Genomic DNA, 6,877 nt, shown 5'->3' on the forward strand with positions numbered 1-6,877 from the left:
ACTTTGGGAGGCCAGGCGAGATTAGGACCTTGAGAGATCCTCAGCATTAAAAAGATTCTGGTGCCCCCCCCCCATGTAATTCAAAATAAGAACAACACTAACCCATGAAATCGTTTTTTAAAAAAGTGGCGCAAAACTTGAATGTATACTGAAATGTACATGCGTGTCTTGTGCAACACATGGCAGGATCTGCTTTCCTTGTGGTATTTCAATCTACATTATTAGGATGGTTTAAGTGAGGATAAGTAAAGAACAGAGAACAGCAAAATGGAGAAGTGTGTGGAGAGCGTAAGAAAGTCTAAATTCTGTTTCCCCGCCATGATGACAGCTTGAAGTTTTGGGTTTTTTAAATATTGAATTCTTTAAAAAATGTCTTTTTTTGTTTTTAGTGCTCCTGCACTGCTGTGCCCCAAGCTAGAGCTGCCATACACCCACAGTTTCCCAGACATACCCAGAATTCATCTGCCAAAAATAGCATCTGGGCAAAATTTACAAAAACCGGTTAAAATTTCCAGGAAAATCTGGGTGTATGGCAGCCCATATGGGAAGTGATTTTTCAGTGAATTTCCTAAAAAAATTAGCTCAAACACACACACGAGATTTTGAAAAAAAAAAAAGCTTTACAACTTTTGTGTCCTGATTTTCAGTTTTTGAAATATGGCAACCCTGCTCTGGTTCACCAGAAGCAGCTTTGTCATGCTGGCCACATGACCTGGAAGCTGTCTGCAGACAAACACTGGCTCCCTCGGCCTATAGAGAGAGATGAGCGCCGCAACCCCAGAGTCGTCCGCGACTGGACCTGATGGTCAGGGGCCCCTTTACCCTTTACCTTTTTTACCCTAAGCATATGCTTAGTCCAGCACTGTCAGCAGGGCAAAGATTCCCCACATCTGACGTGGCCTGTGTTGTCTACTCCAGTGTTTCTCAACCTTTTTTGGGCCAAGGCACACTTGTTCCATGAAAAAAATCACGAGGCACACCACCATTAAAAAAGTTAAAAAAATTAACTCTGTGCCACTCTATATTGACTATATAATTATGACTGTAAGAAACACTTGCCAATTGCTGTGTTGGTTGCAATCTCCTGTAATAAGGCTTCACAAGCCGCTGATTTCTCTGCCAGCACAATCCTTTGCTCAGCAAGTTTCAGGTTGAGCTCATCCAGCCAGCTTCTTTAAGTTTGTCTAAAACCACCCTCCCGTGGTGGTGGCTGTTGAGAGCTGCGCTCGCCCCGCGTCGTGACCCGGTCGGCTTCCTTTCCGGCGGGTAAGTGCTGTTTATTGGCGGCCGCCAGGCACGTAACAATGTAAATCGCCCTTCTCGTCGCCGCATGTCGCGGCACACCAGCCAGAGTCTCGCGGCGCACTAGTGTGCCGCGGAACAGTGGTTGAGAAACGCTGGTCTACTCCAAGGTCCAAGCTAGACATGTTATGATTAGCATGGATACACCACTACCATCCGACTGCAGCTGTGGGAAGCCTGGGCAGCCATGGGGAGGGGAAGTTGTAACACTTTCTCCCTCTCTCCTCTCCACAGGCCCAACCCAATCCAATCCAAGCCCAGCCTGCCCGCCCCCCTGAAGCTGCTATTTGCATTTAAAGAGGCTTCCATTGAAATGCAATGAGTAGCTTTATTGGGAAGGGATATCGGTATTGGGACCAGTGCTCTCTAACTTGTTTAAATTTGCAACAATTTTCAAGTCCAGTTTTTAATTTTCTCTTTCCAATTAACAAAGGTGCCTAGACGCTTGGTCCATCCAGCCCAGTGTCGCCCACTTTGACTGGCAGTGGCTCTCCAGGAATCTTACCTCAGCCCAACCTTGAGATTGAACCTGGGACCTTCTGCATGCAAAGTACAGGGTGAGTCCTTTAAAAGAGGCCCGGTGGATACAGAGTACACTACACATGTTCCACGAGGTCTCTTTTAAAAGACTCACCCTGTATATGCTCCAGCTACAACACTTTCCCAACTCTTATTCCAGCATATTATTTTATCAATCCTTTAACCAGTGGGCAGCTTGACATCTGCATGTTTCTTAACAATAAAAAAATAAGAAAATAAAAAATGGCACCCTGATTTCCAACCAAATAAAAGAAAAGTTCCGTACTCAATGCATTGGCCCTCTGTTTACTATACCTGGCCTGTGCAAAGTGAGATGTTGAGCTAACTCCTTTTTACATGTGTTAATAGCTCTGAAGAGGTTTTGGCTCTCCGGTTTGCAGATCTGGCTGCTGAAGGAGCTCTTGTGAGCCAGCAGAGATAGAACACTTGTCACAGATGCGATAAAGAATTGGTGGTAAATCCTCCAGCTTTGTGTCAGGATTTGGCGATGGCTCGAGTGTTGAGGATTGCCTTCTCTGTTATATGACGTGTGGGTGTTTTTCTTTCTTTCTTTCAAGGATTAAATCCTATGATATGGAAGCAATTACCAAATGCTAAATAGGGAAATGGAAAGCAGAAAATGCCTGCTCTACTCTTTCCTATTTGAATCTGGATCGAGTTTTACTTTTTGGAATTGTGAATCAAGCCTTTAGTCCACCAGCTTGATTAGGATCAAAATATAATATTTATGTGGGGGGCACAAACTATTTGCAATATGAGCTGATGCAGTTGTGAGGATGCCTTATTTATACAAATTGGCCACAAGCACTTGTTGAATTAATGTACTTCTGGGTGGGGAAAAGCTGCAGTTAGAAATGAGGCAACTTGGAGTGGGTAGAACTCTCCCCTTTGCTAAATCTGGATCCCACTGGAGTTTCCTGCCCCACTTCCCCCAGATATCTCCTAAGGGTCCCCACACCCCTCAGAAGCAGCTGCATATGCATACCCTCCAACATTTCTCTGTTGAAAAGAGGGACATCCTAAGGAAAAGTGGAACATTCCAGGAACAAATCAGAAACTGGGATGGCTTCTCTAAATCAGGGATGTCCCTGGAAAATAGGGACACTTGGAGGGCCTGTAAACTTTTGACTCTTGGCTTCTGCAGAACATGTCAAAATCCCAGACCGCACCTGCACTATGTACATTTAAAGCAGTGTCATATCACTTTAAAGAGTCAGCCCCCCTCCAAATAATCATTGGAAATGTAGTTTGTTAACCTGGCAACCTGGCTGTGCCATAGGTGTGGCTTCTGCAAACTGACCAATCGCATTACAGACAGCTCAGTTCTGGAACAGGACAAGTGGGTCCTCCCCTGCTCCACAAGCAACATGAATCTTGGCTATGCCAGCTTCTAAAAGTGGTTTCCCTTGAGATGCAAAGTGCTTACATGACTTCCTTGTAAGGCTTCCTTGGATAAGTAAAACTACATTTGTCTCCTGATCATTTATTTCCAGAGACACTTTATAATCTACTGTCTAAATAAAGTATGGGGCAATCCTTGGCTCCATGGCCTTTAGGGCCATTTTGGCTACCATATATGACATCAGACCACAAGGCAGTTCTAACTTATTTTCTGAATTCTTCGAAAGGGACAGACTTGTGGCTTCCCACCAACTGCTTTTACTGGGGGGGGGGAATATGTTGTAGAGCTTTAAAGAAGGGTGACTCTTGGCCAGATGCTTTGTGGGTTTTGGCTTTCTGTGTGTGGTTTTATTTTGGTTTTGCTTATCTCTCCCACATAGCCTGGCTCATTGTCCTGAGTCATCTAAAGCTCTTTGATCTCCAGGCTCTCTCTTTTGAACCCTGCCTGCTCTCTCTGTCCTATGAATTGCATAAGTTCCTCTCTCTGCAGGGTTAGGGTGCTAGATAGTTCTAGATCAGGCATCCCCAAACTGTGGCCCCCCAGATGTTTTTGCCTACAACTCCCATGATCCCTAGCTAACAGGACCAGTGGTCAGGGATGATGGGAATTGTAGTCCAAAACAGGACCCCTTTTCTCACTAGGAAGACATAATTAATTCAACGGACAATGCATTTTGGGGTAATGCAACAAGTGGTAGCTGGTGACTCTGCTTATTTATTTATTTAAAATGGGCAAGTATTTGGGGAAAAGGTTAGGAAGTTGTCCACCACTTACCTTCTGCTCCCCTTGCCTCTGCTTCCTAGAGGATGTTGTACTCAAAGTGTGATTGGGGGCTTCCGGGCAGGGATTTAATGCTGGCAACAGGTCATTCAGATATTGCAAATGGGGCTATGACTACACACTGCTGTTTACTCTGCTTCCAGTGTGCTGCCACTGCTGGTTTGGGAAGCAGAATATGCATGTCATCAGCCACAATCCAAATTCCGTTGTTCTTTGGAAACACTGTGTTCCCCCCCCAAAACCAGCTTCGATTCGAATTGAGCAGAAGAGAAATACAGCTGCATTTTAAGCTGGTAAATGTGAACTCAGCTGGGCTTATTGGTAACAGGCCTTTTTTAAAAATAAATAAATAAATAAATAAATAAATAAATAAATAAATAAATAAAGGACTTACTGGATCTACCCCAGAAATGGATTAAATGGAAATAAAATCCATTTGTGTCTGGATGCCAGTGGCATATTGTGGGATCTCTACCACCCTCAACCCCCAACATGGATTAGGAACTCCTGTCTTTAAATATACAAGCATCTTTAAGCACCCTTAGTTTAAATGGTTTTAAATGTGGAAGTTAGGGGGGCGGAGGTTCTTAAACAGAGGCCACATTTACAACATATGTTTAAAGAACTATGATGTCACTTTCTACAGAAAATCCTGGGAGTCGTAGTCATAGATGCTGAGAGTTGTTAGGCGGCCCCTGTTCCCATTTCCAGAGATGAAATTCCCAAAGTTCCCTGGAAAGAGGCATGGAGCTGCTTAAACCACTCTGGGAATTGTAGTTCTGTGAGTCTGTGTCTCAGTGGCAGAGCACTTGCTTTGCATGCGGAAGGACCTAGGTTCTAGCCATGCCCGGTGTCTCCATACAGCTGAGAAGCTCCCCTGCTTGAAATCCTGGGCTACGTAGATGTTTGCATCCAAGGCAGCTTCCTATGTCTCCTGTCTTTAAATGAAGCGTGCTGCTCCACCAGTGGCTCTGTGCACCTCGCGGGTAGAGGAGACTCTGCTCCGAGAGCAGCTGTTTCGTTTTGTTCCTTTGCTTCTTAAAACCTTGCTCTATTGAAATCCTTGGCACAGGATGCCAGCTGGGCTTGAGCACAAAAGCGCCTGCAGCTCCTTTTTGGACACAGAGATCAGGTGCTGCTCCCGCGAGTGAAGCATCTGCAAGAAGGGCAGGAAACACAAACAAATGACACCCAACGTGAAGAATGTGGAAGGTCGTGAAATAACTCCAGGCTCCGTGCTGAACCGGCCTGTGCTTTTGTACCTGGAAGTATCAGGTGGCAGCCGTTCCCATTTCAGCCGGATCCTTCTCGATTATTTTTGGCACGGTGAGTGTCCCAAGAGCACCGGAACTGTGGCATTGTGGGAGCTGGTCAGCCGTGGGCTTGATTCGCACCTGGGCGAGCGAGAGAGCTCGAGAGCTCCCTGAGGAGCAGGAAGGCATCCTGGGTGGGCGGTGGGCCTTCCCCCTATGGAGATGCAGGGTTATTATGGGCCTCCCCTGCTGCAAGCGCTGTCACTTCTGAGCCTGGAGTTCTTGCACCACTTCCGTGCAAATGCATCTCCTCCTCCTTTTCAAATGGAGGGAAATTTCGCAAACAGGACCTCCAGCACTTGGGCCAATCAGCATCTTTCAGATGAACCTACCTCAAAGGCTTGTTGTTGTGTGAGTAAAAGGGCAGGGCAGAAGAAAAATACTGTATGTCGCTCTCCACTTCTTAGGAAATGGGTGCAATAAAAAGCAAGTGATGGGGAAGATCAATGCCCATGCATGTATGAACCAATAGCTAAGCTTCTAGCCCCTGTGATTTCTGTGCTCTCTGTTTTATGCTGCCTGGCTTTTTAAAAAGCACCTTCAATGACACAGAGCACACTACACAAATCGGGAATCATTAATTAGTTTTATTATTTATTTTAAAAGAAAAGAAAAGAGAGGTAGGGAGTCTCACGAACCAGGCCAGAGTGTTGCTTTGCTATAAACAGTGCCAGAATTTCACCCACAGCGCAGGGCTGCTCTCTATTCCTGGGCTGACCTATGCACAACAATGGGCTGTGCTCTCTCTGCTGGCTTTGTCAAAGCAGTAATTAACCAACCTTCTCTCCCTGGAGCTGTGCATATTCGTGCTGGCACCATCAATAAAAGCCAGCGTGCATAGAAGAAAGCAAACAACACATTCAAGGAGCCTTCGAAGGCCTTTAAACAGAGGGGGTAAATCAATTGGTGTTTGTCAAATGGATAAAATAAAGGCAAAAGGCATTGGGGAGGGGGATTCTGTTACCTAAAGTCTTTTCAGCCCAAATGCTTTTAAAAGTTTTTTTAAAAAAACAAAACAAAACAAAACATGTAACTTTCCCCTCTGGTGTATAAACTCCTGACTTGGTTCATTGGGGAAGGGCCATTGCTGAGAGGCAGAATTGTAGAGTTGGAAGAGACGTTGAAGTTTGCTTAGTCCAGGGGTCAGCAAACTTTTTCAGTCCACTGTCCCTCAAACCTTGGGGGGGGGAGTGGATTATATTTTGGAAAAAAATATGAACAAATTCCTATGCCCCACAAATAACCCAGAGATGCATTTTAAATAAAAGGACACATTCTACTCATGTAAAAACATGCTGATTCCCGGACCGTCCGCGGGCCGGATTTAAAAAGTGATTGGGCCGCTTCCAGCCCCCGGGCCTTAGTTTGGGGACCCCTGGCTTAGTCCAACCCCCTGCAATGCAGGAATATGCAGCTGCCCCTTATGGGGACCGAACCTGAGATCTTGGTGTTATCAGTACCACACTCTATAGTTGTAAAGGGAAGACCCTTTCAGGTTCCAACTGCAAGACCTTTGCTTGAAGCACACACCAGACCACTG

This window comes from Zootoca vivipara, chromosome 6 (assembly GCF_965207765.1).
Source record: "Zootoca vivipara chromosome 6, rZooViv2.hap1.1, whole genome shotgun sequence".
NCBI classification, from domain to species: domain Eukaryota; kingdom Metazoa; phylum Chordata; class Lepidosauria; order Squamata; family Lacertidae; genus Zootoca; species Zootoca vivipara.